Genomic DNA, 27,173 nt, shown 5'->3' on the forward strand with positions numbered 1-27,173 from the left:
ATCAATTAGGGCCTGATTTAGAGTTCACAGTACGGGCTGCAAATCCTCCATCATTAAATAGTTCTACCGCCTGCCAAGGTGACTGTGTACTGTTCACCATATTTAGAGTCTCACCTTAATCCTAGTCATCATGACGGTGTTTTGTAAGTCAGGCCTGGGTAACGTAATTTTTCTGTCCTCGGTTCCTATTCCGTTGACGCAGGTGTAGCGGATATCTGTCTGACATATTTAGAGTTGTATGCTGTCACAGCTGGGCTGACAGACGTATCAGCATGATGAAGAATGGAAAGGTTAGACTAGTGATTCTGTCATGTACACTTCTGTGAAAATGGTGGCTGCGTCCGTCATGCTTACCAATGCGAGCAGCAGCAATAGAACATAGCCCAGCATCCTTAAGCAGACACACCTGTGTAATCATTAATGTAACCTGCGGCCTCAAACATAACATGTCACATTTTACCTTCTGTCTTTTTTCCTTTGCACTCACAGAGCATGTTAGGCTTTGCAACAGGCTTCTGTGTTTTTTGCTCCTTGTGTATTTGTAGTAATATTATCAATATCTTGCAATGTCAAGTAGAAGAGCACTTGGGTTCTCTGAAAATGAGCTAACAGTAATGGTAGATGAAATAGTGAGGGTTGATATACAATTATTTGGAGCCCTAGTACAAGCAACTATCAAGAGTCAGAGGAGGGAAATGTGGCACAGAATAATAGAGAAGGTAAATGCTATTACTTTCCTTCTTGTCTCACAGGAGAGCAGCAAAACACATGAAGATGCAGTATTATGTGTTGTTTATTTTTACTGATACATAAACACTGGGAAACATTTATCTGGCAGTTGTCATGATAAACGTACACCTCATATTTGGACAAAAACATGGCTGTGTCACACTTGTATTGTCACTAACCTGTAAATTTGGTAAGAGCCTATCAGGAATGCTTTTTGGACCATTTATAAAGCAATCTTATATGTGTCTTATTAAACTTTGTACTATTTCATTAACACCCTACCTATATACATTTGATATAAATGTATGCCTTTTCTTAGGCTACATTTTTGGCTAACATTTACACATTAGGTTGTATCATTAGTAATCCATTAAAAATATATATATTGAAACAGCAAGAGACAGCCTACCACCTATCTATGATACACTATGCTTATTGTTTTCTACCTACACTGCTTTTTTTTGATACAGTGGGTGTTGCAGGACATTGTAAATACCTACAGAGGCATATATCATTGTATTTATTAAATTATGGATGTGCGTGTGTTATATCTAACTCAATAAACATTTCTTAAGTAGACCTTTTAGAATGTATTATCCAGTATTATTTGTTTGTTTTTAGTTTTCTGATTATTACTTTGTTCCTATTCTCTACAATGGTGATCACTGATAAACATCACACACTACACTGATATTATCAAAGTGAGTTCCTTTACAACATACATATATATATATATATATATATATATATATATATATATATACATATATATATATATATATATATATATATCTTTGGAAGTGATAACAGACATAGTGAACCATGTTATACATTCTTGTTTAACTTACTTATCTTGTGTTTTAATATGTTGTACAAAGGCATATTAGTCATTCAACTGATGAAGTAATAAGCAATCCATTAACAAATATTGATTCGTTGTAATTCTTCAGTCAACACACTTAAGTTATGATTAAAACACAATTTATAGGTTTCTGAGGTTTACACATTATTATCCTTTATTATTTTACAGCAAAATGTGACACACAGATATGCAGGCCTCCACTCTGCTTGCTAAAGAATTCATGAAGCCTCCAGGAGCACGTCAACACCTCCTCATGCTAATGACGGTATTAAAAACCATGCCCATAGGGGATAGTGTTGGTTCTCCACGTAGAGGGTGACTGAGGGAGTTGGCCAATTGACTCATAGTGTGGGTCAAGATCTGTTAGGTGCGGCTTGTTGTTGGCATTGGGATCCATTGGGCAGGATAATAGAACTACAGAGGTCCCAGAATACAGTGTTGTGTAACCAAATTACTTACTGGAGAGACATCTGAGTCTCTAGACTGTACATACAAAGGTGGTGCAGGATGGCTTCAAGAGTCCAGTTGCACCATTGTCTTCGCTAGTGGAATCAGGCCATGGAGAAGTCGAGCTGCTAGTGCTTTTCAACCTACTTCACAGTCAGTCTCCTCTATGGGAAGGGAGACACTGTTGCTTCTGGATACACCAGTTACCACATCCTCTGAAACAAGTCAGGTTTCTTCAATGGTCCTTAGGTGGGGTTGATCATCTGGCCAGTTGAAGACAATACCACTCCAGTATGCACCAAAAGGAAGACAAAATTATAGCTTCCTTTGAGTGGTCAAGGTTTACCTTCTTTCATATTCTTTTTGCCTTTCATTTTTGACTCATGGATGTTTGAAAAATTTGCTAATTTCAGTTTGTGGCTTAACTTTCCTGCTTCCTTTAGCCTTACAGTTAATTCATTTTCTGGGAACTCAAAGTATTGGTTTTTTGGATGTTTGTAAATAAAAAATATTTTTGAATCACTAATTTGTGTGTGATTATAACTGTCAAATAAGTTTAGACATATAAATGTAAGTGCATAATTGTAAATGATGAACAACTTTCACTGATTGAAGTGTTGTTTGTTTAATAGTCTAAACACTCTCACAACTACAAATAACAAGAAAAATAAAGAAAAGATGATTAGATTTTTTATAATCAAATGTATGTTTCATAACATTGAAAAGACATCCAGTTATATTCTGTCCTTCAGCCACACATAAGGCAAGGGAGCTATGAATGGCTAAGAAATGTACAATTGCTTTTAATAAGCTGGATACCATTCATAAAATTAATACACAAACAGAAAAAAGTTCAACATTATCCAACACACAAACTCACTTTCCTTCCTATTGTTAAAAAAGTCGTAACTTTGCTTGCAAATGCCTATTTCAAACACTGATGAATTTTACATGCCGGCCATCATATACATGTATAGTATGTCAAACTAATTCTAAAGGATCGCCAACAGTATGGAGCCACAGAGCAAACACAAAGCAAAATCCATAAACTAGAGATATCAAACATATGTTAGAAGCATTTGATGATGGAGCATACATTGTCCAACAAAGAAGTTCAAGAAAAGTCATTGTTTGTATAACTTCACAGCAAACATTAAGGTTTCAGTAGTTCATTAACAAATCTTATTACAACAATTAGTGGCCTTGTTCCAAGTACACTTCTATGCTTCCTAGTGCTTCAGCAGATGACAGGGTGACATCAACTTTTAACACTTTAAAAAAAAAATCACAGCTCAGTCTTATTTGTGTAGCTATACATGTCCATGATAGTATTTGTACTATCCATTTAAATTGGAAAACAAATTCAATATTACAGGTTTAACACTGTTGTAACATAAACCTGCAAAAAATATATCTATTAGGTTAAATCATATTTTTAGATATTCAGAATGCAAATCCCTGATATATCCAAATCCATACAGACAGGGGCTTAATACAATATATACAGTTTGCTATGAAGCACACATTGTGTTACAAAATGCAGTGAGACAACACACCTTTCTCGACGCCACGGAGTGATGATTCACATCACTGTATTAAAATATAATGTTTACATGTTTATAAAAGGAGACATAACACTCTTAAGATCTAAAGTTACTAAAAAATGTAAGCCACTCAGCAATGTGTGTCACCATTATTTAGATATTGATAGAGGGATAGAGGGAGCTGCTATTAAAAAATAGAATTAAAAAACTATTGTGGTTGACCTGTGAAGAGTACAGACGTTAGTAGTGCTTTTAAATGTTTTTCCTTGAATAATAAGGTCACCTGAATAGTCATTTGACTCTTGTTAAGTTCTATTCAAAAGATGAAAATTACCTTCATTAATACTTTCACCATTCAGCACAGCAGAATATTATAATTTATACAAAACTGTGTTTTTTTTATTGTAATAGTCATGGTAATGTAGTTTCTTTAGTTTTACATCATGACAATAATAATTCTGTAAAACTGAGATGGAAACTTTTGCAAAAAAGAAGGACTATCCATAGTTCAATAAAAGAAGTTTACAACACTTTATAGAGAATGTGCCATTTGTAATATGTCTCTCTGCAGCAAGGCTTACTTAACCAACATGGTGACGATTAGGAATTCCTCTAATTAAATTACTAATTCATCTACAATCGTTTGCACAAATGAAATGCTTAAGACACGAAATGCTTAAGACACAAAAGCATCTGTCATGAAAGCAATATGAAAATATTAGACATTAATCTGTATCATACTTGCCAGCATACAAACAAAATTATCAGTGAGGTGATTTTGCATCGGAATTCAATATCATCATCATCCTTGTCATTCTGTTGATGTCTGTCCACAACATCACCCTGAGATTCACCAGGATAGTCATCATCTACAATTAATGGAATTTCTCTGCACAGAGCAATCTTGTGAAAAATACAACACAATACCACAGTTTGACAGACCTTATCTGGCGAGTTGAGGAGGGATCCACCTGACTTATTAAGACACCTGAACCATGCTGTCAGGGGCCTGAAAGTCTGCTCCACTGAATCCCTGTTCTGACGTGCGCCTCACTGAAGTGAACTTTCCTTGGTGTTATAGGGTTCCTGATAGATGTTAGCAGCTCGGTATGATTAGGATATGTAGAACCACTTGTAAAACAATCGGGGTAGAAGAACAACAGGCACACATTTTAATGTTATCAAAAGCATGAAAATGTAGTTCTTACAAATTTAAAAAAAATGATTACATGCATGTGAATTCATTAACAAGCCAGGTCATCAAGGTTGCCAGGTCTGCCATTTTCTGTGGTATTGAGCTGTGTTATAGCACTAGTTAGTCATGGGTGGATGCAGGAGTCTTGCACCACCACAATGTATAGATCCGATAGCCAAACAACTTGAATGATGATGGAGTGGAAGTGCTTACTGTTATGATATAACTGTACTCGCACTTGAGGTGGAATCAATGCAATGCGGGTTCCATCAACAGCATCAAATACAAGTAGCATGGCTCCCAAAGCATAGAACTCAGCATTTATGTTGCCTAATGTTGCATTATCTGTTGGGGACTGTATATAGTCATTCATACATCGCAATATAACCTTCAGAGACTTGGCTGAGCACAGCTGAAAAAGTTGGTTGTGATATTTTATGAAAGTCACTTTCAGTATACAGAAAAAGACCAGCTCACAGAAATGTAGGATTGTCATTATTTTGATAATAGGAGGAGAAGGTGTTGGATGTGTTAGTTTGGGAAGCAATTCACCTTTAACTTGTTGGTTAAATGCTTGTATTATATCTCAATTTAAACTATGGTGTAGATTTGTAACCTCTTTCTTGCCTTGCTCAAATTGTTTTATCGACATATCTGTAGAATGTAAATCAAGATAATAAGTTTATTAAAGTTATTATTTTTTTTCGAAACTAAAAAATATATAAACATATAATTAAAAAATATGCACACCTCTATTTTCCTGATGTTGTATATTTTCTAAACAATTGTAATGTGGCTGATCAACATTTAAAAACAAATAATGTCACAAATTGTCAGCAATCTTCATTCTAGTTTCTTACATTCAAACATTAGCTCAATCCTTGGTAGCTGTGTGCAGCCTTAACCAATTTAAAAGTAAAAAACACATAAAGGGTACATATAAGTGTAGTGAAGATGCTTTATAAAGGTTATAATATATTGGATAAAAAAGAACATACATTTTTAGGATTTTAACACATTTACACATTTTACTGAGATATTATTTTATATAGTTAAAAACAAAAAAATATATACTTTGTCTTCATTTTTCGGTCTGGTGTAAGCCAGGACTTTTTGATGTTTTAAAAAATATATGTATAATAAACTTATATAAAGGGGCTTTCAGCCAGCTGCCTTCATCCACTGGTCTTTTGGTGTGTCCTTCACAGCCCACTTCAACCACTGGCTAACTTTACTTTCAGTAACTGCATTTTGCTCTTTCACAAGCAACGGATGTACGTTATTACAACGCATGTTGTAACAATGCATGCCTTTACCACGCAAGTCTTACAACGCAAGTCGTTACAACGACTTGCGTTGGAGGGCATGGATTTAGGAATCTTATAATTTTATATTCCAACACCAGTCACCGGAACAGTAGGGAAGGTGTTGGAATATAAAATTGCAAGATTCCTTATCCCACAGCGCCATCCAGCGCTAGTTGTAGTAACGACTTGCATTGTAATAACTGCGGGGTAAAGGCACTGCGGTGTAAAAACCGTGTCGTAAACGATGTTCCCCACAAGCAACACATGCACACACAAAGTAGTTCATTGCAGGGTCAGTGTAATTTTTTACTTTATTACTTTAGTATTGTCTTTGTGTTAAGAGTGATAGCATAGGATATGTTGAGCACATGGAACATTCCAGCTTTATCAGTTCCTGTCTCCTGCTAATGGTGTTTTAAATTCCTTTTGGAGTAGAGTGGTGTGGTGTGGCTCACTGGTTAGAGGCGGCAGACCTGGAAGCTGAGAACGGCCCGGGACCAGGGTTCAATTCCCGACGCGGCAGGGTCGTGGACCAGGGTCAGCGGACTTGATAATTCTCGCCTTGGTCCCTACTCTAACCAGGGATCACACTCGGCAACTCTGGGCATTAGCTTGTCTCATCTCTACAACGGCCTCCCACATTCGCCGGGGATGCCTGGTTTCACCTTGGAGATACCCAGTAGGGACCATCTCACAGGGATTGCCAGGACGGGTTCCCCAGCGGTCTACAGCGCCACGACGCCTCAGGGCAGCAGTGCGCTTTACAAGACACATACATTTACATTTACTTCAGTTTTATGTTACTGCTGCTATTTCACACCATACCAAATTGTGTCCATTTGAAACTGTTCTTCATTAAGTTGTCCCTTTTTAGGTCTCGCCTAGGCAGCGCTTATGCTGTCCCTTTAAGATATGCTGTATTAAAGATATGGGCATTAAACTCCACCCATGTTCTGCCCAGCATGTTCTTGGTTGCTTTCAGTGTCTTTTGGAATTCTGTTGATTTCATTGATTTATTTGTTTACTATTCCCTCCTTTTCCTTCTTTAGTACCTCCTTCTCTTCACTTGTAACCTCCCATAAGGACAGCCCCTCTTACATGTGTCCTTACTCTGTATATTTCATTAACTGTTACTGAGCACTATTTAGTTAATTTATGCTTTGTTCGTAGTTGATGTAGGAGGCACCGACTGCTTCAGCAACCCGCCCTTGAGCCTCACTGCATTGTGACTTCCCGCTTAGTGCGCTGCTCAGTACCAGTGCCTGGATTAAAATATATATTTTTTTCTGCAGCACTGCACACAGAGCTTCATTTTTAGCATGGCAGCCATGCTTTTGTTTGCTTATGTGCGGCTCGCCTGAATCAAATTTACTAACACAATTCTTTTCATTTTTGACAGCATGCCATGCCGCGCTTTCACTTTCATTGTAGCTCTCACAACTTACTTTTGTGCACACCGCGCTTAATATGTAAAATGGCGGCATCATCTTTTTTTTCTTCTGCGCGGCTCATCAAAAATAACTTTACAAACATCTATTCATTATTTTTTAACAGTACACCATACTGCACTTTCACTTTTTCATTGTAGCGCCCACGCTTGATAGATAAAATGCCAGCTGCGCTTTTGTTTTCTTCCACGGGACTCATCACAAACAACTTTTCACGCATTCTTTTAATAATTTTTACAGCAAAACATGCTTTTTTAGTTGACATCAAGGGAAGCATGTCCTTTTGCACAGATGCTCCCGCTGCCTTTTGATTTGGAGCGAGTAGTGCTAATATGCTAATAGTATTGACTCAAATACCTTGCAATTACAATATGTTATTGAGCAATATGGTGCTCAAAATCTCTATTATATTTGGTGGACCTGTTGTTTGAGGTTTCCACTGGGGCACATCTTGAGGCTGCTCTCTAATCCACCCATCAACATCCGCACTCTATACCTTCCAGTACTGCTGCATCCCCAGACTCACATGACACCCGCTCTCCACTCCCCACTACTCAGCAGCAGAAGCCAGGAGCAGCGGTGCCACCTGATCACAAACGCTAAATTGCAGGAAGAAGAGAGGTCAGCAATGGCAAGGTAACTTGCACTGGATCATGTGATAAAATATTATAATCAAGGCTCCCTGTTTTAGGTTTGTACTGATTTTTACAGATAAATACAGACAAAAAAAACATTTGTTTGCTTGTCTGTATTTATCTTTAAACGTGAATAAAAACAGAAATTGGGTTGCTTTTGGGTGATTCTAAATACTCTCTGCCATGACTGCCTGGCCAATAGCTCTGTGGATTGATAGGTAAGTGGTTAATAAAGAAAGGAATTTTAGTAAAGAGGTTTGAACGCTAGTGGACATGCACATGGTTGATACCGAAATTTGCATATTTTCACATATGCACATTGATTTATCTTATTCGGATGTTCATATCTCTGAAACCTGGCAGGAATTCAAGCATGGGTTCATATTTATCGGTATATAAATGTGGAAATATACCCGTTTCAGCCTTATTTTTTTCACAAAACCCAAAATAAATATGGATAAATACAGATAAAAAGACCAAAAAAGAAATATGGATAAATACAGACGGAAATGTCAAACAAGCATTTACAATGCAACGGTTTCGCCTTTGGAAAAGTTAGAGCTATTGGTATTGTAAATGACAACATTTTTATTTATGTGTTGGCTTTGACAACATGAATAAATGTCATTTACAAAGCCAATAGCCTAATCTCTCGCAAATGCGACACCTATTGCATTTGCACCCACACACACACACACAGCGGCAGAGACGAAATGGAGTCAAGTTATAATAAAAAAAAGCATTACATAAGAAAGAAAACAAAGATGGCTTACCTGAGACCCGCAAACAGCTGCATACATACCGGGCAAAACACTCCTTGCACGACGCTGCACGGAACGGCCACGGGCCGGGGGGGACCTATAAAAGGAACAAAAACAAGCATTAGACAACAAACAGAGACAAGATGGCTTACCTGAGACCCGCAAACAGCTGCATACATACCGGGCAAAACACTCCTTGCACGACGCTGCACGGAACGGACACGGGCCGGGGGGGACCTATAAAAGGAACAAAAACAAGCATTAGACAACAAACAGAGACAAGATGGCTTACCTGAGACCCGCAAACAGCTGCATACATACCGGGCAAAACACTCCTTGCACGACGCTGCACGGAACGGCCACGGGCCGGGGGGACCTATAAAAGGAACAAAAACAAGCATTAGACAACAAAACAGAGACAAGATGGCTTACCTGAGACCCGCAAACAGCTGCATACATACCGGGCAAAACACTCCTTGCACGATGCTGCACGGAACGGCCACGGGCCGGGGGGGACCTATAAAAGGAACAAAAACAAGCATTAGACAACAAAACAGAGACAAGATGGCTTACCTGAGACCCGCAAACAGCTGCATACATACCGGGCAAAACACTCCTTGCACGACGCTGCACGGAACGGCCACGGGCCGGGGGGGACCTATAAAAGGAACAAAAACAAGCATTTGACAACAAACAGAGACAGGTGGCTTACCTGAGACCCGCAAACAGCTGCATACATACCGGGCAAAACACTCCTTGCACGACGCTGCACGGAACGGCCACGGGCCGGGGGGGACCTATAAAAGGAACAAAAACAAGCATTAGACAACAAACAGAGACAAGATGGCTTACCTGAGACCCGCAAACAGCTGCATACATACCGGGCAAAACACTCCTTGCACGACGCTGCACGGAACGGCCACGGGCCGGGGGGACCTATAAAAGGAACAAAAACAAGCATTAGACAACAAACAGAGACAAGATGGGTTACCTGAGACCCGCAAACAGCTGCATACATACCGGGCAAAACACTCCTTGCACGATGCTGCACGGAACGGCCACGGGCCAGGGGGGATCTGTAAAAGGAACAAAAACAAGCATTAGACAACAAACAGAGACAGGTGGCTTACCTGAGACCCGCAAACAGCTGCATACATACCGGGCAAAACACTCCTTGCACGACGCTGCACGGAACGGCCACGGGCCGGGGGGGACCTATAAAAGGAACAAAAACAAGCATTAGACAACAAACAGAGACAAGATGGCTTACCTGAGACCCGCAAACAGCTGCATACATACCGGGCAAAACACTCCTTGCACGACGCTGCACGGAACGGCCACGGGCCGGGGGGGACCTATAAAAGGAACAAAAACAAGCATTAGACAACAAACAGAGACAAGATGGGTTACCTGAGACCCGCAAACAGCTGCATACATACCGGGCAAAACACTCCTTGCGCGACGCTGCACGGAACGGCCACGGGCCGGGGGGGATCTGTAAAAGGAACAAAAACCAGCATTAGACAACAAACAGAGACAAGATGGGTTACCTGAGACCCGCAAACAGCTGCATACATACCGGGCAAAACACTCCTTGCACGACGCTGTACGGAACGGCCACGGGACGGGGGACCTATAAAAGGAACAAGCATTTGCAATGCAATAGGTCTCGCATTATGAAAGTTTGAGCTATTGGTCTTGTAAATGACAATTTTTTTATTTATGTGTTGATTTTGAAAATAGCTAAATTAATATCTTTGTCATTTTCAATGCCAATAGTTATAACTTTCGCACATGTGACGACTATAGCATTTGTAATGCAACATGTTTTGTATTTACTTGACTTAGATGTATTGATATTACAAATAGCAACGGCTTTTAATTTTTTTAAATAATTAATACTTAAATAAAAGTGATTGTAATTTATATTGGCAATAGCTTAAACTTTTGTAAATAACGTTTGTGAAGATTATGTTCAGTGTAATTTATTGTGATGAAAATCCAAGAACAGAAGTGAAATAACATCTTTTTGTGACATTTATAATAAAGCTTGAAACATTCAGAGAACATAATTGAACCAGTTGTTGTTGAATGGTTGCACAGATTGATGCTGTGATGTCGCGGAGTGATGCTGTGGTGGTGCTGAGTGATGCTGGGATTGCGCTGAGTGGTGCTGTGGTGGTGCTGTGGTGGTGCTGAGTGATGCTGTGGTGCTGCTGAGTGATGCTGTGGTGGTGCTGCTGAGTTCTCTCTGCAACTGCACTCTGCAACTGCACTCTGCAACTGCACTCTGCAACTGCACTCTGCAACTGCACTCTGCAACTGCACTCTGCAACTGCACTCTGAATCTGCACTCTGCACTCTGAATCTGCACTCTGAATCTGCACTCTGCACTCTGAATCTGCACTCTGCACTCTGAATCTGCACTCTGAATCTGCACTCTGCACTCTGAATCTGCACTCTGCACTCTGAATCTGCACTCTGCACTCTGAATCTGCACTCTGAATCTGCACTCTGCACTCTGCACTCTGAATCTGCACTCTGAATCTGCACTCTGCACTCTGAATCTGCACTCTGCACTCTGAATCTGCACTCTGCACTCTGAATCTGCACTCTGAATCTGCACTCTGCACTCTGAATCTGCACTCTGCACTCTGAATCTGCACTCTGCACTCTGAATCTGCACTCTGCACTCTGAATCTGCACTCTGAATCTGCACTCTGCACTCTGAATCTGCACTCTGCACTCTGAATCTGCACTCTGAATCTGCACTCTGCACTCTGAATCTGCACTCTGCACTCTGAATCTGCACTCTGCACTCTGAATCTGCACTCTGCACTCTGAATCTGCACTCTGAATCTGCACTCTGAATCTGCACTCTGAATCTGCACTCTGCACTCTGAATCTGCACTCTGAATCTGCACTCTGAATCTGCACTCTGAATCTGCACTCTGCACTCTGCACTCTGAATCTGCACTCTGCACTCTGAATCTGCACTCTGCACTCTGAATCTGCACTCTGCACTCTGCACTCTGAATCTGCACTCTGCACTCTGCACTCTGAATCTGCACTCTGAATCTGCACTCTGCACTCTGAATCTGCACTCCGAATCTGCACTCTGCACTCTAAATGTGCACTCTGCACTCACAATCTACACTCTGCACTCACAATCTGCACTCTGAATCTGCACTCTGCACTCTGAATCTGCACTCTGCACTCTGAATATGCACTCTGCACTCTATATCTGCACTCTGCACTCACAATCTGCACTCTGAATCTGCACTCTGAATCTGCACTCTGCACTCTGAATCTGCACTCTGCACTCTGAATCTGCACTCTGCACTCACAATCTGCACTCTGCACTCTGAATCTGCACTCTGCACTCACAATCTGCACTCTGCACTCACAATCTACACTCTGCACTCTGAATCTGCACTCTGCACTCTGAATCTGCACTCTGCACTCTGAATCTGCACTCTGCACTCTGAATCTGCACTCTGAATCTGCACTCTGAATCTGCACTCTGCACTCTAAATGTGCACTCTGCACTCACAATCTACACTCTGCACTCACAATCTGCACTTTGAATCTGCACTCTGCACTCTGAATCTGCACTCTGCACTCTGAATCTGCACTCTGCACTCTGAATCTGCACTCTGCACTCACAATCTGCACTCTGCACTCTGAATCTGCACTCTGCACTCTGAATCTGCACTCTGCACTCTGAATCTGCACTCTGAATCTGCACTCTGCACTCTGAATCTGCACTCTGCACTCACAATCTGCACTCTGCACTCACAATCTGCACTCTGCACTCACAATCTGCACTCTGCACTCACAATCTACACTCTGCACTCACAATCTGCACTCTGAATCTGCACTCTGCACTCTGAATCTGCACTCTGAATCTGCACTCTGAATCTGCACTCTGAATCTGCACTCTGCACTCTGATTCTGCACTCTGAATCTGCACTCTGCACTCACAATCTGCACTCTGCACTCTGCACTCTGAATCTGCACGCTGCACTCTGAATCTGCACGCTGCACTCTGAATCTGCACTCTGCACTCACAATCTGCACTCTGCACTCACAATCTGCACTCTGCACTCTGAATCTGCACTCTGAATCTGCACTATGCACTCTGAATCTGCACTCTGAATCTGCACTCTGAATATGCACTCTGAATCTGCACTCTGAATCTGCACTCTGAATCTGCACTCTGAATCTGCACTCTGAATCTGCACTCTGCACTCTGAATCTGCACTCTGCACTCTGAATCTGCACTCTGCACTCACAATCTGCACTCTGAATCTGCACTCTGCACTCACAATCTGCACTCTGCACTCTGAATCTGCACTCTGCACTCACAATCTGCACTCTGCACTCACAATCTGCACTCTGCACTCACAATCTGCACTCTGCACTCACAATCTACACTCTGCACTCACAATATGCACTCTGAATCTGCACTCTGCACTCTGAATCTGCACTCTGCACTCTGAATCTGCACTCTGCACTCTGAATCTGCACTCTGAATCTGCACTCTGAATCTGCACTCTGAATCTGCACTCTGCACTCTGAATCTGCACTCTGCGCTCTGAATCTGCACTCTGCACTCTGAATCTGCACTCTGAATCTGCACTCTGAATCTGCACTCTGCACTCTGAATCTGCACTCTGCACTCTAAATGTGCACTCTGCACTCACAATCTACACTCTGCACTCACAATCTGCACTTTGAATCTGCACTCTGCACTCTGAATCTGCACTCTGCACTCTGAATCTGCACTCTGCACTCTGAATCTGCACTCTGCACTCACAATCTGCACTCTGAATCTGCACTCTGCACTCTGAATCTGCACTCTGCACTCTGAATCTGCACTCTGAATCTGCACTCTGCACTCTGAATCTGCACTCTGCACTCTGAATCTGCACTCTGAATCTGCACTCTGCACTCTGAATCTGCACTCTGCACTCTGAATCTGCACTCTGAATCTGCACTCTGAATCTGCACTCTGAATCTGCACTCTGCACTCTGATTCTGCACTCTGCACTCTGAATCTGCACTCTGCACTCTGAATCTGCACGCTGCACTCTGAATCTGCACTCTGCACTCACAATCTGCACTCTGCACTCACAATCTGCACTCTGAATCTGCACTCTGAATCTGCACTCTGCACTCTGAATCTGCACTCTGAATCTGCACTCTGAATATGCACTCTGAATCTGCACTCTGAATCTGCACTCTGCACTCTGAATCTGCACTCTGCACTCTGCACTCTGAATCTGCACTCTGCACTCACAATCTGCACTCTGCACTCTGAATCTGCACTCTGCACTCTGAATCTGCACTCTGCACTCACAATCTGCACTCTGCACTCACAATCTGCACTCTGCACTCTGAATCTGCACTCTGAATCTGCACTCTGAATCTGCACTCTGCACTCTGAATCTGCACTCTGCACTCTGAATCTGCACTCTGAATCTGCACTCTGAATCTGCACTCTGCACTCTGAATCTGCACTCTGAATCTGCACTCTGAATCTGCACTCTGAATCTGCACTCTGCACTCTGAATCTGCACTCTGCACTCTGAATCTGCACTCTGAATCTGCACTCTGAATCTGCACTCTGAATCTGCACTCTGCACTCTGCACTCTGAATCTGCACTCTGAGTCTGCACTCTGAGTCTGCACTCTGAATCTGCACTCTGAATCTGCACTCTGAATCTGCACTCTGCACTCTGAATCTGCACTCTGAATCTGCACTCTGAATCTGCACTCTGCACTCTGAATCTGCACTCTGAATCTGCACTCTGCACTCTGAATCTGCACTCTGCACTCTGAATCTGCACTCTGAATCTGCACTCTGCACTCTGAATCTGCACTCTGCACTCTGAATCTGCACTCTGCACTCTGAATCTGCACTCTGAATCTGCAATCTGAATCTGCACTCTGCACTCTGAATCTGCACTATGCACTCTGAATCTGCACTCTGCATTCTGAATCTGCACTCTGAATCTGCACTCTGAATCTGCACTCTGAATCTGCACTCTGAATCTACACTCTGAATCTGCACTCTGAACTCTGAATCTGCACTCTGCACTCTGAATCTGCACTCTGCACTCACAATCTGCACTCTGCACTCACAATCTGCACTCTGCACTCAAAATCTGCACTCTGCACTCACAATCTGCACTCTGCACTCACAATCTGCACTCACAATCTGCACTCTGCACTCACAATCTGCACTCTGCACTCTGAATCTGCACTCTGCACTCTGAATCTGCACTCTGAATCTGCACTCTGCACTCTGAATCTGCACTCTGCACTCTGAATCTGCACTCTGCACTCTGCACTCTGAATCTGCACTCTGCACTCTGAATCTGCACTCTGCACTCTGAATCTGCACTCTGCACTCTGCACTCTGAATCTGCACTCTGCACTCTGCACTCTGAATCTACACTCTGAATCTGCACTCTGAATCTGCACTCCGAATCTGCACTCTGCACTCTAAATGTGCACTCTGCACTCACATTCTACACTCTGCACTCACAATCTGCACTCTGAATCTGCACTCTGCACTCTGAATCTGCACTCTGAATATGCACTCTGCACTCTATATCTGCACTCTGCACTCACAATCTGCACTCTGCACTCTGAATCTGCACTCTGAATCTGCACTCTGCACTCTGAATCTGCACTCTGCACTCTGAATCTGCACTCTGCACTCACAATCTGCACTCTGCACTCTGAATCTGCACTCTGCACTCACAATCTGCACTCTGCACTCACAATCTACACTCTGCACTCTGAATCTGCACTCTGCACTCTGAATCTGCACTCTGCACTCTGAATCTGCACTCTGCACTCTGAATCTGCACTCTGAATCTGCACTCTGAATCTGCACTCTGAATCTGCACTCTGAATCTGCACTCTGCACTCTAAATGTGCACTCTGCACTCACAATCTACACTCTGCACTCACAATCTGCACTTTGAATCTGCACTCTGCACTCTGAATCTGCACTCTGCACTCTGAATCTGCACTCTGCACTATGAATCTGCACTCTGCACTATGAATCTGCACTCTGCACTCACAATCTGCACTCTGCACTCTGAATCTGCACTCTGCACTCTGAATCTGCACTCTGCACTCTGAATCTGCACTCTGAATCTGCACTCTGAATCTGCACTCTGCACTCTGAATCTGCACTCTGCACTCACAATCTGCACTCTGCACTCACAATCTGCACTCTGCACTCACAATCTGCACTCTGCACTCACAATCTACACTCTGCACTCACAATCTGCACTCTGAATCTGCACTCTGCACTCTGAATCTGCACTCTGAATCTGCACTCTGAATCTGCACTCTGCACTCTGATTCTGCACTCTGAATCTGCACTCTGCACTCACAATCTGCACTCTGCACTCTGAATCTGCACTCTGCACTCTGAATCTGCACGCTGCACTCTGAATCTGCACGCTGCACTCTGAATCTGCACTCTGCACTCACAATCTGCACTCTGCACTCACAATCTGCACTCTGCACTCTGAATCTGCACTCTGAATCTGCACTATGCACTCTGAATCTGCACTCTGAATCTGCACTCTGAATATGCACTCTGAATCTGCACTCTGAATCTGCACTCTGAATCTGCACTCTGAATCTGCACTCTGAATCTGCACTCTGCACTCTGAATCTGCACTCTGCACTCTGAATCTGCACTCTGCACTCACAATCTGCACTCTGCACTCTGAATCTGCACTCTGCACTCACAATCTGCACTCTGCACTCTGAATCTGCACTCTGCACTCACAATCTGCACTCTGCACTCACAATCTGCACTCTGCACTCACAATCTACACTCTGCACTCACAATATGCACTCTGAATCTGCACTCTGCACTCTGAATCTGCACTCTGCACTCTGAATCTGCACTCTGCACTCTGAATCTGCACTCTGAATCTGCACTCTGAATCTGCACTCTGCACTCTGAATCTGCACTCTGCGCTCTGAATCTGCACTCTGCACTCTGAATCTGCACTCTGAATCTGCACTCTGAATCTGCACTCTGCACTCTGAATCTGCACTCTGCACTCTAAATGTGCACTCTGCACTCACAATCTACACTCTGCACTCACAATCTGCACTTTGAATCTGCACTCTGCACTCTGAATCTGCACTCTGCACTCTGAATCTGCACTCTGCACTCTGAATCTGCACTCTGCACTCACAATCTGCACTCTGCACTCTGAATCTGCACTCTGCACTCTGAATCTGCACTCTGCACTCTGAATCTGCACTCTGAATCTGCACTCTGCACTCTGAATCTGCACTCTGCACTCTGAATCTGCACTCTGCACTCTGAATCTGCACTCTGTACTCACAATCTGCAATCTGCACTCACAATCTGCACTCTGCACTCACAATCTGCACTCTGCACTCACAATCTACACTCTGCACTCACAATCTGCACTCTGAATCTGCACTCTGCACTCTGAATCTGCACTCTGAATCTGCACTCTGAATCTGCACTCTGAATCTGCACTCTGCACTCTGATTCTGCACTCTGAATCTGCACTCTGCACTCACAATCTGCACGCTGCACTCTGAATCTGAACTCTGCACTCACAATCTGCACTCTGCACTCACAATCTGCACTCTGCACTCTGAATCTGCACTCTGAATCTGCACTCTGCACTCTGAATCTGCACTCTGAATCTGCACTCTGAATCTGCACTCTGAATATGCACTCTGAATCTGCGCTCTGAATCTGCACTCTGCACTCTGAATCTGCACTCTGCACTCTGAATCTGCACTCTGCACTCACAATCTGCACTCTGCACTCTGAATCTGCACTCTGCACTCTGAATCTGCACTCTGCACTCACAATCTGCACTCTGCACTCACAATCTGCACTCTGCACTCTGAATCTGCACTCTGAATCTGCACTCTAAATCTGCACTCTGCACTCTGAATCTGCACTCTGCACTCTGAATCTGCACTCTGAATCTGCACTCTGAATCTGCACTCTGAATCTGCACTCTGCACTCTGAATCTGCACTCTGAATCTGCACTCTGCACTCTGAATCTGCACTCTGCACTCTGAATCTGCACTCTGAATCTGCACTCTGAATCTGCACTCTGCACTCTGCACTCTGCACTCTGAATCTGCACTCTGCACTCTGAATCTGCACTCTGCACTCTGAATCTGCACTCTGAATCTGCACTCTGCACTCTGAATCTGCACTCTGAATCTGCACTCTGCACTCTGAATCTGCACTCTGAATCTGCACTCTGCACTCTGAATCTGCACTCTGAATCTGCACTCTGAATCTGCACTCTGCACTCTGAATCTGCACTCTGCACTCTGAATCTGCACTCTGCACTCTGAATCTGCACTCTGCACTCTGAATCTGCACTATGCACTCTGAATCTGCACTCTGCATTCTGAATCTGCACTCTGAATCTGCACTCTGAATCTGCACTCTGAATCTGCACTCTGAATCTACACTCTGAATCTGCACTCTGTATGTATGTATGTATATGTATATGTATTGCGACTTATATAGCGCACGTATCACCCGAAGGCATCAAGGCGCTTGTTTAGGGAACCCGTCCTGGTATTCCCCTGTGAGATACCCCGGCAGGGTATCCACAAGGTGAAAGCCAGGCATCCCACCACGAGGGGCCGTAGTGGAGATTAAGCAAGCTATTGCCCAGAGTCGCAGAGTGTGACCCCGTGAGTCGAGTAGGCACCGGAGCGAGAATTGTCAAGTCCGTGGAATTTTTGAGCCCGAGTCCCGCCGAGGCGGGGAATCGAACCCTGGTCCACGGCCAATCTCAGCTTCCGGGTCTGCCGCCTCTAACCACTGAGCCACGCTTCTCCTTCTCACTCTGAACTCTGAATCTGCACTCTGCACTCTGAATCTGCACTCTGCACTCACAATCTGCACTCTGCACTCACAATCTGCACTCTGCACTCACAATCTGCACTCTGCACTCACAATCTGCACTCTGCACTCACAATCTGCACTCACAATCTGCACTCTGCACTCACAATCTGCACTCTGCACTCACAATCTGCACTCTAAATCTGCACTCTGCACTCTGATTTTGCACTCTGCACTCTGAATCTGCACTCACAATCTGCACTCACAATCTGCACTCACAATCTGCACACTGCACTCTGAATCTGCACTCTGCACTCTACATATGGTATGTTATGTTACATACGGTTCATATATTATCCATGTATATGCCACATTTAGTTAAGAATATATGTTCTGTTTAGTTACATTACTTTGTTTGTATACCCTTTTATGCTGCTCTAAAGTTATTTCAGTGGGTGAAATGCGGAGCCTGGGCAGCAGGAAGGAGAAGATAAGAGAGTGCATCGAGTGTGGACTTGTGAGCAAGCGCCTTAAGCCATCAGGATGCTACTTCAAGGCACGTAGACAGGGTCGTAATACCCAATGATACTCGTAAAGGTAGCTACAAAAAATGGCGTTAGGTTGTGCACACACCCTGCAAAGATGCGTGTAGCGCCTGAAGTCACAAGTTGAACCTGGTGTTGTTCGCTACAATAGACGATAGTTATCAGTGAGGTTTGTTCCACCATGAAACGAAAGTTGGCTGCCGAGAGTAACAAGGCAGTGCTGGGAGGGGGGCTGTGCACCAACTGAAGTGCTCTGGTTGCACGGCCTGCGGCCGTGTGAAGTGTTATCAGTGAGGTTTGTTCCACCATGAAACGAAAGTTGGCTGCCGAGAGTAACAAGGCAGTGCTGGGAGGGGGGCTGCGCACCAACTGAAGTGCTCTGGTTGCACGACCTGCGGCCGTGTGAAGTGTTATCAGTGAGGTTTGTTCCACCATGAAACGAAAGTTGGCTGCCGAGAGTAACAAGGCAGTGCTGGGAGGGGGGCTGCGCACCAACTGAAGTGCTCTGGTTGCACGGCCTGCGGCCGTGTGAAGTGTTATCAGTGAAGTTTGTTCCATCATGAAACGAAAGTTGGCTGCCGAGAGTAACAAGGCAGTGCTGGGAGGGGGGCTGCCCACCAACTGAAGTGCTCTGGTTGCACGGCCTGCGGCCGTGTGAAGTGTTATCAGTGAGGTTTGTTCCACCATGAAACGAAAGTTGGCTGCCGAGAGTAACAAGGCAGTGCTGGGAGGGGGGCTGCGCACCAACTGAAGTGCTCTGGTTGCACGGCCTGCGGCCGTGTGAAGTGATAAGCCTTTGAAGTATGTCACGGCGCCTGAGGGGAGAGCAGAGAGAAGAGAAGGCTTGTGCGGGCAGAAAGGACGGCCGTGGGAGGTGGGAGGAGAATTCGGCATGGCTGGGGAGGGGGAGGAGAAATTAAAGTAAAGGCTGTGTTTGCGGGGAGAGAGAGGGGAGGTGCTGGTGTGGGAGGAGTGCTGCTACGGCCTGGGGGAAGCTGGCTGGGGAGGGGGAGGAGAAATGAATGTAAGGCTGTGGGGAACAGAGTTTATGGCCCAAAAGCGCGTGCCTGTGGCCACGTGAACTTCAAGAAAACCGCAAGGAACGAAGCCCTTGGTTTGACGAGGATTTCGAGCACATGAATTCTCGCTCCTCAATGCGCTTGCGCGCATTGTAGGTCACGAGACCTAACAAAAACAAGCATTAGACAACAAACAGAGACAAGATGGCTTACCTGAGACCCGCAAACAGCTGCATACATACCGGGCAAAACACACCTTGCACGACGCTGCATGGAACCGCCACGGGCCGGGGGGACCTATAAAAGGAACAAAAACAAGCATTAGACAACAAACGGAGACAAGATGGCTTACCTGAGACCCGCAAACAGCTGCATACATACCGGGCAAAACACTCCCTGCACGACGCTGCACGGAACGGCCGGGGGGATCTGTAAAAGGAACAAAAACAAGCATTAGACAACAAACAGAGACAAGATGGCTTACCTGAGACCCGCCAACAGCTGCATACATACCGGGCAAAACACTCCTTGCACGACGCTGCACGGAACGGCCACGGGCCGGGGGGGACCTATAAAAGGAACAAAAACAAGCATTAAACAAACAAACAGAGACAAGATGGCTTACCTGAGACCCGCAAACAGCTGCATACATACCGGGCAAAACACTCCTTGCACGACGACGCTGCACGGAACAGCCACGGGCCGGGGGGGACCTATAAAAGGAAGAAAACAAGCATTGGAAATGCAATAGGTCTCGCAATAGGAAAGTTTTGAGTTTTTGGTGTGGATTTTTTTTTTTTGTTACGTTTTTTTCCCTTCTAAATAAAAGTATTAATCGTGTATTTAGATTTGTGATTATTTTAGTAAATACGTAATGTAACATGTGTAGCATTATTAAAGGTACATGTTTTGTTTATTTCCCTGTTTTAAAACTATTGTTCTGAGAAATCACAAAGTTTTACCAATAACACAACTGAAATATATTTAAATTTGATTCTTCAATTTGTATTAAATTTAAAATTTTTGCTAGATAATATTTGAACTATTTGTTGTTGAATTGTTTGACAGATTGATGCAGTGGTTGGGCTGAGTGATGTTGTGGTGTTGGTGAGTGATGTTGTTGTTGCGCTGAGTGTTGTTGTTGTTGCGTTGAGTGATGGTGTTGTTGTGTTGATTTATGGTGTGGTGGTGCTGAGTGATGCTGTGTTGGTGCTGAGTGATGCTGGGGTGGCGCTGATTGATAATGTGGTGGTGCTGAGTGATGCCGGGGTAGCGCTGAGTGATGATGTGTTGATGATGAGTGTTGCTGTGTGATGTTGGTGTTACACCGAGTGATGCTGGTGTGATGGTGAGTTTTGATGTGGTGTTGTGGTGGTGCTGAGTGATGCTGTGGTGTAGCTGAGTGGTTCTGTGGTGGTGCAGAGTGATGCTGGGGTGATGTTGAGTGATGATGTGGTGCTGTGGTGGTGCTGAGTGTTGATGTGGTGGTGCTGAGAGTTGCTGTGGTGGTGCTGATTGGTGCTGTGGTGGTGATGATGATTGATGCTGTGTTTGAGTAAATGGATGCTGTTGTTGTGCTTATTGGTGGTATTGTTGTGTTGAGTGATGCTGTGGTGTTGTAGACTGATGCTGGTGTGTTACTGAGGAGAGGGTTGAGTGAGGAGAGGGTTGAGTGAGGAGAGGGTTGAGTGAGGAGAGGGTTGAGTGAGGAGAGGGGAGAGTGAGGAGAGGGTTGAGTGAGGAGAGGGTTGAGTGAGGAGAGGGTTGAGTGAGGAGAGGGGAGAGTGAGGAGAGGGGAGAGTGAGGAGAGGGGAGAGTGAGTAGAGGGGAGAGTGAGGAGAGGGGAGAGTGGGGAGAGTGAGGAGAGGGGAGAGTGGGGAGAGGGGAGAGAGGAGAGTGAGGAGAGAGGAGAGTGAGGAGAGAGGAGAGTGAGGAGAGAGGAGAGTGAGGAGAGTGAGGAGAGAGGAGAGTGACGAGAGAGGAGAGTGAGGAGAGAGAGGAGAGAGAGGAGAGTGAGGAGAGAGAGGAGAGTGAGGAGAGAGGAGAGTGAGGAGAGAGAGGAGAGTGAGGAGAGTGAGGAGAGGGGAGAGTGAGTAGAGGGGAGAGTGAGGAGAGGGGAGAGTGGGGAGAGTGAGGAGAGGGGAGAGTGGGGAGAGGGGAGAGAGGAGAGTGAGGAGAGAGGAGAGTGAGGAGAGAGGAGAGTGAGGAGAGAGGAGAGTGAGGAGAGTGAGGAGAGAGGAGAGTGACGAGAGAGGAGAGTGAGGAGAGAGAGGAGAGAGAGGAGAGTGAGGAGAGAGAGGAGAGTGAGGAGAGTGAGGAGAGTGAGGAGAGTGAGGAGAGAGGAGGGTGAGGAGAGAGGAGAGTGAGGAGAGAGGAGAGTGAGGAGAGAGGAGAGAGGAGAGTGAGGAGAGAGGAGAGTGAGGAGAGAGGAGAGTGAGGGGAGAGTGAGGAGAGACGAGAGTGAGGAGAGAGGAGAGTGAGGAGAGAGAGGGGAGAGAGGAGAGTGAGGAGAGAGAGGAGAGAGAGGAGAGTGAGGAGAGAGAGGAGAGTGAGGAGAGAGAGGAGAGTGAGGAGAGAGGAGAGTGAGGAGAGAGAGGAGAGTGAGGAGAGAGAGGAGAGTGAGGAGAGAGGAGAGTGAGGAGAGAGAGGAGAGTGAGGAGAGAGAGGAGAGTGGAGAGTGAGGAGAGAGAGGAGAGTGGAGAGTGAGGAGAGAGAGGAGAGTGAGGAGAGAGAGGAGAGTGAGGAGAGTGAGGAGAGAGGAGAGTGAGGAGAGAGAGGAGAGTGAGGAGAGAGAGGAGAGTGGAGAGTGAGGAGAGAGAAGAGTGAGGAGAGAGGAGAGTGAGGAGAGAGGAGAGTGAGGAGAGAGGAGAGTGAGGAGAGAGGAGAGTGAGGGATTGGAGAGTGGTGAGAGGGGATAGTAGTGAGAGGAGAGTGGTGAGAGGGGAGACAAGAAGACAAGGGAAATGAAAGGAAAGCTGCGGTACTGAATGCAGAGCGCACGCTGAGAAGCTTGTGGGAGGGTGCTCGCAACCTGCCAGGTACTCAAACAGGAGTAAAGCACAGATACACATCTCGGCAAATATTCCAGTAATGCACGGCAGATAAATGACAAAAAGTATTTATCAAAGTGTTCATTTCCAACTCAGCCCTGAAGCCTTCGAGGAGAATAAAATAAAGCAGGGCTACCACAGAACTCGAAATCAGGACACTTGTCAGGCAGAACCATCACTTTTTAAATCTAAATTGATGCACTGAAGTGGAAGCAGCTTTCATCGGCTGCAGCTCGTGAATTGCGAAGGAAGCAGAGTAGGAGAGGGCATGGCTGAGAGGTGTGCGAGAGGCGGAGGAGGAGCAGAGCAAACAACACAGGCTGGGTCAGAGAGGGGCCACGGGGGGGGGGGCGTAAAACAAGTGTAATAAAAAAAAGTAAAAGAGACACGGAGATGCATCAAAGGCTTGCATTCCTTTGATGTAGCAGCCGGCCCGTCCTCCTCTGCCACTTCCTGACTGGTTATCCTTTTCTACTTCCATAAACTAAAATAGAGATGTTTTCACAATATTTCCTCTAGTTGGACAGCTGCACGTGCCCTGAGGGCTTGCACGATTGACCTTAGAATCGCTAGCTCTCTGTCCGTGCCACGTCGTGCACACAGTGTGGGTTGCGCTCAGGTGTGGCTAAGTAGCGCTAAATAATACTCTCAAATAAATAAATAAGAGGGCACACACGGTTTCTCTAGGAAGCCTCTAGCTGAATCGAAAATTAAGAGCAGTGAACTTTTTGGATGTAAATCAGTTTCCCTTCTACATTTCTCACTTGTTTCCATGTTTTCATGAAATGCAACACATCTCGTTTCTGCCCGTGTTCAATTAGACATGTAAATTCAATTCTTAGTCACCAGCACGCATGCGCATACATGCCTCGACTTCCGCATCGCAAAGCTGGCGTCCATTAAAGAATTGTGCATTATATATTCGTCTCCGAAGGCATTTTATGATTCAAAGCGTCAGTCCTTAAAATAAGAAGAAGTCTTTTAGATTCGTCCTAATTTGGAGTGCCCTCTTGAACTGACTCCTGCTTTTCAAACCCTGACATAAGTATTGAATTACATGAACGGTGAAGCATTTTTACAACCAAATGGGAATGGCTTCGACATTTGTAGGTGCTGTATAAGCTTAATAGTGACTCTCTGAAGCAGCCCAAGGGTACACATAGCGCTATATAAAAGTCTGAAATGAAAGATATAATTTGCAAATAAGTAAACAATTGAATTTACATATCTAGTTGAACACGGGCAGAAACGAGATGTGTCGCATTTCATGAAAACATGGAAACAAGTGAGAAATGTAGAAGGTAAACTGATTTACATCCAAAAAGTTCACTGCTCTTAATTTTCGATTCAGCTAGAGGACTGGCCAGTGAAAAGGGAGGAGAAGCTGCCGAGTAAAGCTGTGTGCGGGGAGAGAGAGGGGAGGTGCTGGCGGCTGGGGAGGGGGAGGAGAAATGCGAGTAGGTGAGAGGACTGGAAGAATGCAGGGGGCGGAGCGGAGCGGGAAGAGCTGCTCTTGGCAGGCTGGGGAACAGATGCTGCTACATGGAAACAAGTGAAACAAGCATTGGAAATGCAATAGGTCTCGCAGCATTAGAGTTACATACATGCCAACATTTCAGAAGAGCAAAGAGGGAGATTTTTTTTTTAAAATCGGGAGAATGGGGCTTCAAATCGGGTTACTGGCGTGTATGGGCTTTGGAAGTGTGCTGCTGCAGGATTGGACATTTGAAACACAAATGTACGTTTTTTTTCTTACCTTTTACAAGCATGGAGCGCAATGGCAGGCTGAGAGGGTGATGCAAGTGTTGTCCCCCCCTCCCCCCCCCGCCCCTGTGTGACACCCCAGCCGAAAACAGCTTCCTGTGCACACACACGCCCCCCCCCTACTTCACAGGTCTTCAAAAGACTATTGCCTTGTTAATGACCCTTTGTTGTTTTTTCACCCCATCGAGAGCCCCTGCATGGCCACTTTGACTATTGCTGGAAAAATTAGCACTTCACACAAACGCCCTGTCAACAAACCCCGAGGAATCGGGTTTTTGCTTGCAGGAATCGGGAGGCGGGAGACTAGCCTTCAAATCGGTAGTCTCACGCCTGAATCGGGAGGGTTGGCATGTATGGAGTTAGTGCTTTTAGAATTGTTTATGGGTTTTTTTGTAAATCTTTAGCATTTTTGTTTCCTGTAGCCAATGCTAAAGAATTAAAAAAAAAAAGCCATAAACATTTCTAAAAGCTCTAACTCAAATGCTCCGAGACCTATTGCACTGTGTGAGGGTGAGGGGTTGAGGGTGAGGGTGAGTGAGGGTGAGGGTGAGTGAGGGTGAGTGAGGGTGAGGGTGAGTGAGGGTGAGTGAGGGTGAGGGTGAGTGAGGGTGAGGGTGGGTGAGGGTGAGTGAGGGTGAGGTATTGAGGGTGAGTGAGGGTAGAGGGTGAGTGAGGGTGAGTGAGGGTGAGGGTGAGTGAGGGTGAGGGTGAGGGTGGGTGAGGGTGAGTGAGGGATTGAGGGTGAGTGAGGGTGAGTGAGGGTGAGGGTGAGTGAGGGTGGGTGAGGGTGAGTGAGGGTGAGGTATTGAGGGTGAGTGGGGGTAGAGGGTGAGTGAGGGTGAGGGTGAGTGAGGGTGAGGGTGGGTGAGGGTGAGTGAGGGTGGGTGAGGGTGAGTGAGGGTAGAGGGTGAGTGAGGGTGAGAGTGAGGGTGAGTGAGGGTGAGGGTGAGTGAGGGTGAGGGTGAGGGTGGGTGAGGGTGAGTGAGGGATTGAGGGTGAGTGAGGGTAGAGGGTGAGAGAGGGTGAGGGTGAGTGAGCTATTGAGGGTGAGTGAGGGTAGAGGGTGAGAGAGGGTGAGGGTGAGTGAGTGTGAGGTGATCTTCTAGGTATGTATGTGCAAAGACTCAAAGACCTACGCATCATTTGTGCCTGCCATGCCAGTAATCTTGTAGTCCACACCTTGCCTTGCCTTCTGCCGCCACATTGCTTGTTGGAGTTCATGTTTTAATGAGGAATTGTTTCTAGTACAGTGTGGGTGAGTGGGGTGAACAACAAGCTAATTTCACAGCTACAGTTTCTGCACTAACATAGCTTTTCTGCTTTTGTAGTGCAACTCTCCAAAATAGCGAGTGCATCGCAAACTCAATTTTGCTGCAAAACTACAGTGCTGTAACAATTAACGTCTGTTCTTTGTTGTGAAAACACACTTCTGTGCTCCAGTCAGTATTTTTGTGTGTCAAATGACTCAATATCTTTCAGAAGTGAAAGGTGGGGGGGCTTCCGAACGTCATTTTAAAACTCAGTTTGGGCCGGGTCTACACTATACTAGTCTGCCAACTTGAACTCACATTAAGCAGGACGCTTCCAAACTCACTACATGTGGCGTCATACAAAGTAAATAACTGCATTTGGTCCTGTGGGGGGTAGGGGCAGTCTACAACAGCCTGCGTAACCTTTTTTTTCCAAATTAAATTCCACGTGACCACGCCCCGGCACACGCACCGCAAGAGTCATTTCCGCCAGAGTTCAGCACGACGTGGAGGCGGGCACTGTTCTTGGAGCAGCAGCAGTATTTAGCAGGCCTCTTATAAAGGCAGTGCCACCAGTAAAGTAAACCTGTGAGTAAAAATGAAAAACCAAACCATTCTACGCAATTGTATATTAGCGTTATTTTCTCCTCAAGCGAAAGGATCGGAGACACGACAGTCTAAGAGCATTTGTCGTGTGCTAGTGCACTGCAGTCCTGCTGGC

This window comes from Lissotriton helveticus, chromosome 3_1 (assembly GCF_964261635.1).
Source record: "Lissotriton helveticus chromosome 3_1, aLisHel1.1, whole genome shotgun sequence".
NCBI classification, from domain to species: Eukaryota; Metazoa; Chordata; class Amphibia; order Caudata; family Salamandridae; genus Lissotriton; species Lissotriton helveticus.